Genomic DNA, 9,447 nt, shown 5'->3' on the forward strand with positions numbered 1-9,447 from the left:
TCCTTCCCTTTTTATTTCCTTTAATTTTTCCTCCTTTTCCCTCAATTTTTCCTCCTTTTCTCTCAATTTTTCCTCATTTTCTTTTCCTCTTTCCTCCTTTTTTCTCTTCGTCCCTCTTTTGCCTTTTCTTCCTCTTTTCCTCCTTTTTCTTCCTTTTTTTCTCTTTTTTCCCTCTATTTTTCCTCCATTTTTCCTCTATTTTCTTATTTTCTTCCTTTTTCCCTCAATTTTTTCCTTTTCCTCCTTTTTTCTCTTCATCTTTTTTTGCCTTTTCCTCCTCTTTTCCACCTTTTTCCATTTTTCCTCTTTTTCCTCAATTTTTTTCCTCTTCTTTTTCCTTTTCCTCCTTTTTTCTCTTCATCCTCTTTTGCCTTTTCTTCCTCTTTTCCTGTTTTTCCTCTTTTCCTGGTTTTCCTCTTTTCCTTTTTTTCCTTCAATTCTTCTTTTCCTCCTTTTTCTTTTTTGATCTTCCTTTTCTCTTCTTTTCCTCCTTTTTTCCCTCTTCCTTTTCTTTTTTTCTCCTTTCCTTCCTTTTTCCCCCTTTTCATTTTTTTTCCCTTTTCCCTCCATTCCCCATTTTTTGTTCTTTTTTTCCCCTTTTCCTTCTCCTTTTCCCAATTTCTCCCCAAAATTCCCTTTTCCCCGTTCCTTTTCCTTCCATTTTTCCACCATTTCTTTCCCCATTTCTCCTTTTCCCCATTTTTTTTCCTTTTTTCTCCTTTTCCCCCTTTTTCCTTCATTTTCCTTCCTTGTCCTTCTTTCCTGTGTTTTCATTTTTATTCAATTTTCCTCCTTTTTTCTTCTTTTCCCTCCCTTTTTTCCTCCTTTCCCTCCTCTTTTTCCCTCTTTTCCATTTCCCTCCTTTCCCCCTTTTCCTTCCCCTTTATTCCTATTTTTCTTTTGTCACTTTTTTCCTTTTTTCCTTTTCCTTTTTCCCCTTTTCCTCCTCTTTTCCCCCTTTTTCTTCCTTTTTCCTTTTCCTCTTTTTCCCTTTTCTCCATTTTCTTCCCTCTTTTCCTCCTTTTCCCCCTTTTCATTTTCCTCCATTTTCTTCCCTTTTTTTCCTTTTCCTCATTTTTCCCTCCTTTTCCCCCTTTTCCTTCTTTTTTTTCACCTTTTCTCCCCCTTTTCCTCCATTTTCCCCCATTTTCTTTGCTCTTTTTTCCTCCTTTTCCTCCTCTTTTCTATTTTCTCTTTTCTCCTTCATTTTCCTTCTTTTTTCCCCTTTTTTTCCCACTTTTCGTCCTTTTTTCCTTCTTTTTTCCTCCTTTTCCCCTCATTTTCCTCCTTTTTTCCCCATTTTCTTTACTCTTTTTTCCCTTTTTCTCTTTTCCTTTTCCCCTTCTTGCTTTTTCCTTCCTTTTCCTTCTTTTTCCCCCTTTTCCTCCTTTTATTTCCCCTTTTCTTCCTCTTTTCTATTTCCTCCTTTCTCCTTCTTTTTTCCTCTTTTTTTCCCACTTTTCGTCCTTTTTTCCTCATTTTCTCCCCATTTTCTTTACTCTTTTTTCCCCTTTTCCTCCTCTTTTCCATTTCCTCCTTTCTCCTTCCTTTTCCTTCATTTTTTTCATCCCTTTCCCCCCCCTTTTCCTCCTTTTTTCCTCCTTTTCTTCCCTTTCCCCCCCCATTTTCTTTATTCTTTTTCCCCTTTTTCTTCCTCTTTTCCTTTTCCCCTTTTCTCCTTCATTTTCCTTCTTTTTTCCCCTTTTTTCCCACTTTTCCTCCTTTTTTCCACCTTTTTTCCTCCTTTTTCCCTCATTTTCTTCCTTTTTTCCCCATTTTCTTTACTCTTTTTTCCCCTTTTCTCTTTTCCTTTTCCCCTTCTTGCTTTTCCTTCCTTTTCCTTCTTTTTCCCCCTTTTTTCCCCCTTTTCCTCCTTTTTTCCTCCTTTTATTTCCTTTTCTTCCTCTTTTCTATTTCCTCCTTTCTCCTTCTTTTTTCCTCCTTTTTTCCCATTTTTCCTCCTTTTTTCCTCATTTTCTCCCCATTTTCTTTACTCTTTTTTCCCCTTTTCCTCCTCTTTTCCATTTCCTCATTTCTCCTTCCTTTTCCTTCATTTTTTTCGTCCCTTTTTCCCCCCTTTTCCTTCTTTTTTCCTTCTTTTTTTCTCCTTTTCTTCCCCATTTTCTTTATTTTTTCCCCTTTTCCTCCTCTTTTCCATTTCCTCTTTTCTCCTTCCTTTTCCTTCATTTTTTTCATCCCTTTCCCCCCCCTTTCCTCCTTTTTTCCTCATTTTCTTCCCTTTCCCCCCCATTTTCTTTATTCTTTTTCCCCTTTTTCTTCCTCTTTTCCTTTTCCCCTTTTCTCCTTCATTTTCCTTCTTTTTTTCCCCTTTTTTCCCACTTTTCCTCCTTTTTTCCACCTTTTTTCCTCCTTTTTCCCTCATTTTCTTCCTTTTTTCCCCATTTTCTTTACTCTTTTTTCCCCTTTTCTCTTTTCCTTTTCCCCTTCTTCCTTTTCCTTCCTTTTCCTTCTTTTTCTTCTTCTTTTTTTCCCACTTTTCCTCCTTTTTTTCCCCCATTTTTTTACTCTTTTTTCTCCTTTTCTTCCTCTTTTCCATTTCTTCCTTTTCCTTCCTTTTCCTTCATTTTTTTGTCCCTTTTTCCCCCCTTTTCCTTCTTTTTTCCTTCTTTTTTTCTCCTTTTCTTCCCCATTTTCTTTATTTTTTCCTCCTCTTTTCCATTTCCTCCTTTCTCCTTCCTTTTCCTTCATTTTTTTCGTCCCTTTTCCCCCCCTTTTCCTCCTTTTTTCCTCATTTTCTCCCCATTTTCTTTACTCTTTTTTCCCCTTTTCCTCCTCTTTTCCATTTCTTCCTTTTCCTTCTTTTTTTCACCTTTTCTCCCCCTTTTCCTCCATTTTCCCCCATTTTTTTACTCTTTTTTCCCTTTTCCTGCTCTTTTCCATTTCCTCCTTTCTCCTTCCTTTCCCTCTTTTTTTCCCCTTTTTTCCTCCTTTTTTCCTCCTTTTTTCCTCATTTTCTTCCCTTTCCTCCCATTTTCTTTACTCTTTTTTCCCTTTTTCTCTTTTCCTTTTCCTCTTCTTCCTTTTCCTTCTTTTTCTTCCTCCTTTTTTTCCCCTTTTTTTCCTCCTTTTTTCCTCCTTTTCCTTATTTTTTCCCCTTTTCTTCCTCTTTTCAATTTCCTCCTTTCTCTTTCCTTTTCCTTCCTTTTTCCTCCCTTTTTCCTTCTTTTCTCCTCCTTTTTTCCTAATTTTCTTCATTTTCCTCCCATTTTCTTTACTCTTTTTTCCCCTTTTCTTCCTCTTTTCCATTTCCCCCTTTCTCCTTCCTTTTCCTTCTTTTTTCCCCCTTTTTCCCTCATTTTTCCCCATTTTCTTCCCTTTTTCCCCCATTTTTTTTACTCTTTTTCCCCTTTTCTTCCTCTTTTCCATTTCCTCCTTTTCCTTCTTTTTTCTCCCTTTTTTCCCCCTTTTTCTCTCCCTTTTCCCCATTTTTCCCCCATTTTCCCCCCCCCCCCCCAATCCAATATTTTTCCAGGCCCATCCCAATATTTTTTTTTAATTATTTTTTTAAAAATTCCCATTCCCGGCTCCAAGAATTCCCAGGAGGAGAAAAAACACCAGGAAAACGAGGAAGAAAAAGAGGAAAAAATGAGAAAGAAGAAGATGAAGCTCAGTCTCAGCTGGATCTGACGCGGGGCACGGAAAATAAAAATAAAAAATAAAAATAAAAATAAAGGACAAAAAAATCCAGAAAAAAAAAAATCCGGAATTCTACGGGAAAAAAAAATCCCAATTTTTTTTTTTTTTTTTTTCAAATTCCCCAATTTTTATTTTTAATTTTTTTCCCCCCTTTCGGCTCGTGAGTACAATCAGCTTTTTTCTAGCAAAAAAAAAAAAAAAAAACCTTTAAAAAAAAAGACAAAAAAAAATCGTGGAATTTGTCGGGTTTTGTTCTTTTTTTTTTTTTTTAAAAAAATAATATTTTGACCCAGATTTTTTCCATGTTTTTTGCTGGTTTTTTTCCCTCATTTCCTCAAATTCCCATTTGGAATTTTCAGTGGGATGAGGAGGGGAAAAAACCTCGTGTATAGTGCAAAAAAAAAAGGGGAAAAAAATTATAAAAATTAAAAAAAAATGGGAAAATCTGCAATAATTTTTAAAGGAAAAAAATGGCAAAAAAAAAATAAAAATATGGGGAGGGTTTGGGAGGGATTTTCTTGTAGATAATTTTTTTTTTTTTTTCTTGAGGGGTAAAAAAAAGATGGAAAAAACTTCTGGAAAAAAAAAACTATGGAAAGAAAAAAAAAAGAAAAAAAATTAAAATAATAAATTTTTTTTGTGTTTTTTTTTTCTTTTTTTTTTTTTTTTTCCCTTTTTGCTTGGATTGTGTTTAACAGCTGGAGTAGCTTCGAAATATTTAAAGATAATAATAATAATTAATAATTATTAATAATAATAATAAAAGAATAATAATGGAATTTCTTGTCAGGAAAAAGCTGCTTTTTTATTATTATTTTATTTTTATTTTATTTTTGGTGGGGGAATTAAATCAATTTTTTTGGTTGTTTGTTTCAAGTTTTGATTCTCAGGTGGAATTTTTAGGGAATTTTTAGGGGGTTTTGTTCCTTTCTTATAAAAAAAATATAAAAATAATTTCTGGGGGTAAAAAAAAATGAGGAAAAAAAAGACAAAAAAAAAGGGGAAAATTCAAAATTTTGTGGGTTTGGGGGATTTGGGATGTGGGAGGAATTTTGGGGGGAAAAAAAATGGAAAAATTAAATTTTTGGTGATAAAAATTTGGGAATTCTGGTAAAAAAAAAAAAAAAAAAAAAAAAAGGAAAAATGACAGAACTGGGAATGGGATCCAGGGAAAAAAAATTGGGAATTTTCATGGGAATTCCAGGCTGGAAAAAAACACCTCAAATCCCCTCCCAGAGATTCCCAAATTCTCTGGGAATTTCATCCCAAAATTCCATTTAAATCCCATTTTCCACCTTGGGATGGACAGAAAAAAACGTGAATTTTGATGGAAATTTGGGGCTTTTTTTTTCTCCTTTTCCCTTTTCCTCCCATTTTTCCCTCCTTTCCTAAAAAAAAAAAAAAAAAAACCAGGATTTTTTCACCCAAATTCTCTGGGAATTTCATCCCAAAATTCCATTTAAATCCCATTTTCCACCTTGGGATGGACGGAAAAAAATCAGGAATTTTGATGGAAATTTGGGGCTTTTTTTCTCCTTTTTCCTCCCATTTTTTCCCTCCTTTTCCTTCCTTTCCTAAAAAACCCAGCCAAGATTTTACACCCAAATTATCTGGGAATTCCATCCCAAAATTCCACTTAAATCCCATTTTCTCCCCATTTCCCCCCCATTTTTTCCTAATTTTTTTCACCCAGAAATGGGCAAAATAATCAGGAATTTTGACAGAAATTTGGGACTTTTTTTTCCTCCTTTTTCCTCCCATTTTTTTTCTCCTTTTTTCCATTTGAGTTTTTTTTTTTTCTCCTTTTTCCTCCCATTTTTCCCGCCTGTTTTCCATTTAGGGCTTTTTTTCCCTCCTTTTTTCCTCCCATTTCCCCTCTTTTTTTCCATTTAGGACTTTTTATTTTCTCCTTTTTCCTCTCATTTTTTTCCCTCCTTTTTTTCCATTTAGGGCTTTTTTTCTCTCCTTTTTTCTCCCATTTTTCCCCTCCTTTTTTTCCATTTAGGACTTTTTTTCCTTCCTTTTTTCCTCCCATTTTTTTTCCATTTAGAGCTTTTTTTTCTCCTTTTTCCTCCCATTTTCCCCTCCTTTTTTCCCCTCCTTTTTTCCTCCCATTTTTTTTTTCCTTTTTTCCATTTGGGGCTTTTTTTTTCCTCCTTTTCCCTCCCATTTTTTCCCTCCTTTTTTCCATTTAGGGCTTTTTTTTTTTCTCCTTTTCCCTCCCATTTTTTTTCCTCCTTTTTTCCATTTGAGGGTTTTTTTTTTTTTTTTTTTTTTTTTTTTCTCATTTTTCCTCCCATTTTTTCCCTCCTTTTTTCCTCCCATTTTTTTTCTTCTTTTTTCCATTTACGGCTTTTTTTCTCCTTTTCCCTCCCATTTTTTCCCTCCTTTCCTAAAATAACCCAACTGGGATTTTTTCACCCAAATTCTCTGGGAATCCCATCCCAAAATTCCACTTAAATCCCATTTTCTCCCAATTTTTTTTTACCCAGAAATGGGCAAAATAATCGGGAATTTTGACAGAAATTTGGGACTTTTTTTTCCTCCTTTTTCCTCCCATTTTTTTTTCTCCTTTTTTCCATTTAGGGCTTTTTTTTCCTCCTTTTTTCTCCCATTTTTTTCTCCTTTTTTCCATTTAGGACTTTTTTTCTCTCCTTTTCCCTCCCATTTTTCCCTCCTTTTTTTCCCCTCCTGTTTTTCCCTCCTTTTTTCCTCCCATTTTTCCCTCCTTTTTTTCCCTCCTTTTTTCCTCCCATTTTTCCCCTCCTTTTTTTCCATTTGGGGCTTTTTTTTCTCCTTTTTCCTCCCATTTTTTTTCTCCTTTTTCCTCCCATTTTTCCCCTCCTTTTTTCCATTTAGGGCTTTATTTTCTCCTTTTTTCCTCCAATTTTTTTTCTCCTTTTCCCTCCCATTTTTTTCCCTCCTTTTTTCCATTTAGGACTTTTTTTTTTCTCCTTTTCCCTCCCATTTTTCTCCTCCTTTCTTAAACCCAACCAAAACTTTCCCACCCAACACCAAAAAAAAAAAAAACCCAAAACCTCCCATCGACCAGCAAAAAAAAATTCCACAATTTTAACCCCAAAACCGCCATTTTAACCCCCAAACCCGCCATTTTAACCCCAAAACCGCCATTTTAACCCCCAAACCCGCCATTTTAACCCCAAACCCGCCATTTTAACCCCCAAAACCGCCATTTTAACCCCAAAACCGCCATTTTAACCCCAAACCCGCCATTTTAACCCCCAAACCGCCATTTTAACCCCCAAACCCGCCATTTTAACCCCCAAACCGCCATTCCCAAACCCGCCATTTTAACCCCAAACCCGCCATTTTAACCCCCAAAACCGCCATTTTAACCCCCAAAACCGCCATTTTAACCCCAAACCCGCCATTTTAACCCCCAAACCGCCATTTTAACCCCCAAACCCGCCATTTTAACCCCAAACCCGCCATTTTAACCCCCAAACCCGCCATTTTAACCCCCAAACCGCCATTCCCAAACCCGCCATTTTAACCCCAAACCCGCCATTTTAACCCCCAAAACCGCCATTTTAACCCCCAAAACCGCCATTTTAACCCCAAACCCGCCATTTTAACCCCCAAACCGCCATTTTAACCCCCAAACCCGCCATTTTAACCCCAAACCCGCCATTTTAACCCCCAAACCGCCATTTTAACCCCCAAACCGCCATTTTAACCCCCAAACCGCCATTTTAACCCCAAACCCGCCATTTTAACCCCAAAACCGCCATTTTAACCCCAAAACCGCCATTTTAACCCCCAAACCCGCCATTTTAACCCCAAAACCGCCATTCCCAAACCCGCCATTTTAACCCCAAACCCGCCATTTTAACCCCCAAATCCGCCATTTTAACCCCCAAATCCGCCATTTTAACCCCCAAACCGCCATTTTAACCCCAAACCCGCCATTTTAACCCCAAACCCGCCATTTTAACCCCCAAACCGCCATTTTAACCCCCAAACCGCCATTTTAACCCCAAACCCGCCATTTTAACCCCAAAACCGCCATTTTAACCCCAAAACCGCCATTTTAACCCCCAAACCCGCCATTTTAACCCCAAAACCGCCATTTTAACCCCCAAACCGCCATTTTAACCCCAAACCCGCCATTTTAACCCCCAAACCTGCCATTTTAACCCCAAACCCGCCATTTTAACCCCAAATCCGCCATTTTAACCCCCAAACCCGCCATTTTAACCCCAAACCCGCCATTTTAACCCCCAAAACCGCCATTTTAACCCCAAAACCCGCCATTTTAACCCCAAACCCGCCATTTTAACCCCAAACCGCCATTTTAACCCCCAAACCCGCCATTTTAACCCCAAACCCGCCATTTTAACCCCAAAATCGCCATTTTAACCCCCAAAACCGCCATTTTAACCCCAAACCGCCATTTTAACCCCAAACCCGCCATTTTAACCCCCAAAACCGCCATTTTAACCCCAAACCCGCCATTTTAAACCCCAAAACCGCCATTTTAACCCCCAAACCCGCCATTTTAACCCCAAATCCGCCATTTTAACCCCCAAACCCGCCATTTTAACCCCCAAACCGCCATTTTAACCCCAAACCCGCCATTTTAACCCCAAAACCCGCCATTTTAACCCCAAACCGCCATTTTAACCCCCAACCCGCCATTTTAACCCTCAAACCGCCATTTTAACCCCAAACCCGCCATTTTAACCCCCAAACCGCGATTTTAACCCCCAAACCCGCCATTTTAACCCCAAAACCGCCGTTTTAACCCCAAACCCGCCATTTTAACCCCCAAAACCGCCATTTTAACCCCAAAACCGCCATTTTAACCCCCAAACCGCCATTTTAATCCCCAAAACCGCCATTTTAACCCCAAACCCGCCATTTTAACCCCAAAACGGCAATTTTAACCCCAAACCCGCCATTTTAACCCCAAAACCGCCATTTTAACCCCCAAAACCGCCATTTTAACCCCAAAACCGCCATTTTAACCCCAAAACCCGCCATTTTAACCCCCAAACCCGCCATTTTAACCCCAAAACCCGCCATTTTAACCCCCAAACCGCCATTTTAACCCCCAAACCCGCCATTTTAACCCCCAAAACCGCCATTTTGACCCCAAAACCGCCATTTTAACCCCCAAACCCCGCCATTTTAACCCCCAAACCGCCATTTTAACCCCCAAACCCGCCATTTTAACCCCCAAACCCGCCATTTTAACCCCCAAAACCGCCATTTTAACCCCAAAACCGCCATTTTAACCCCAAAACCGCCGTTTTAACCCCCAAAACCGCCGTTTTAACCCCAAACCCGCCATTTTAACCCCAAACCGCCATTTTAACCCCCAAAACCGCCATTTTAACCCCCAAACCCGCCATTTTAACCCCAAATCCGCCATTTTAACCCCAAACCGCCATTTTAACCCCCAAACCGCCATTTTAACCCCAAACCCGCCATTTTAACCCCAAAACCGCCATTTTAACCCCAAAACCGCCATTTTAACCCCAAACCCGCCATTTTAACCCCCAAACCGCCATTTTAACCCCAAACCCGCCATTTTAACCCCCAAACCGCCATTTTAACCCCAAAACCGCCATTTTAACCCCCAAACCGCCATTTTAACCCCAAAACCGCCATTTTAACCCCAAAACGGCAATTTTAACCCCAAACCCACCATTTTAACCCCAAAACCGCCATTTTAACCCCAAACCACCATTTTAACCCCCAAATCCGCCATTTTAACCCGAATTTCGACGGGAAAAAAACCAAAAAATGGAGGAAATAAATGAAATT

This window comes from Zosterops lateralis, assembly GCF_965231275.1.
Source record: "Zosterops lateralis genome assembly, chromosome: 3".
In the NCBI taxonomy this organism is placed as follows: Eukaryota; Metazoa; Chordata; class Aves; order Passeriformes; family Zosteropidae; genus Zosterops; species Zosterops lateralis.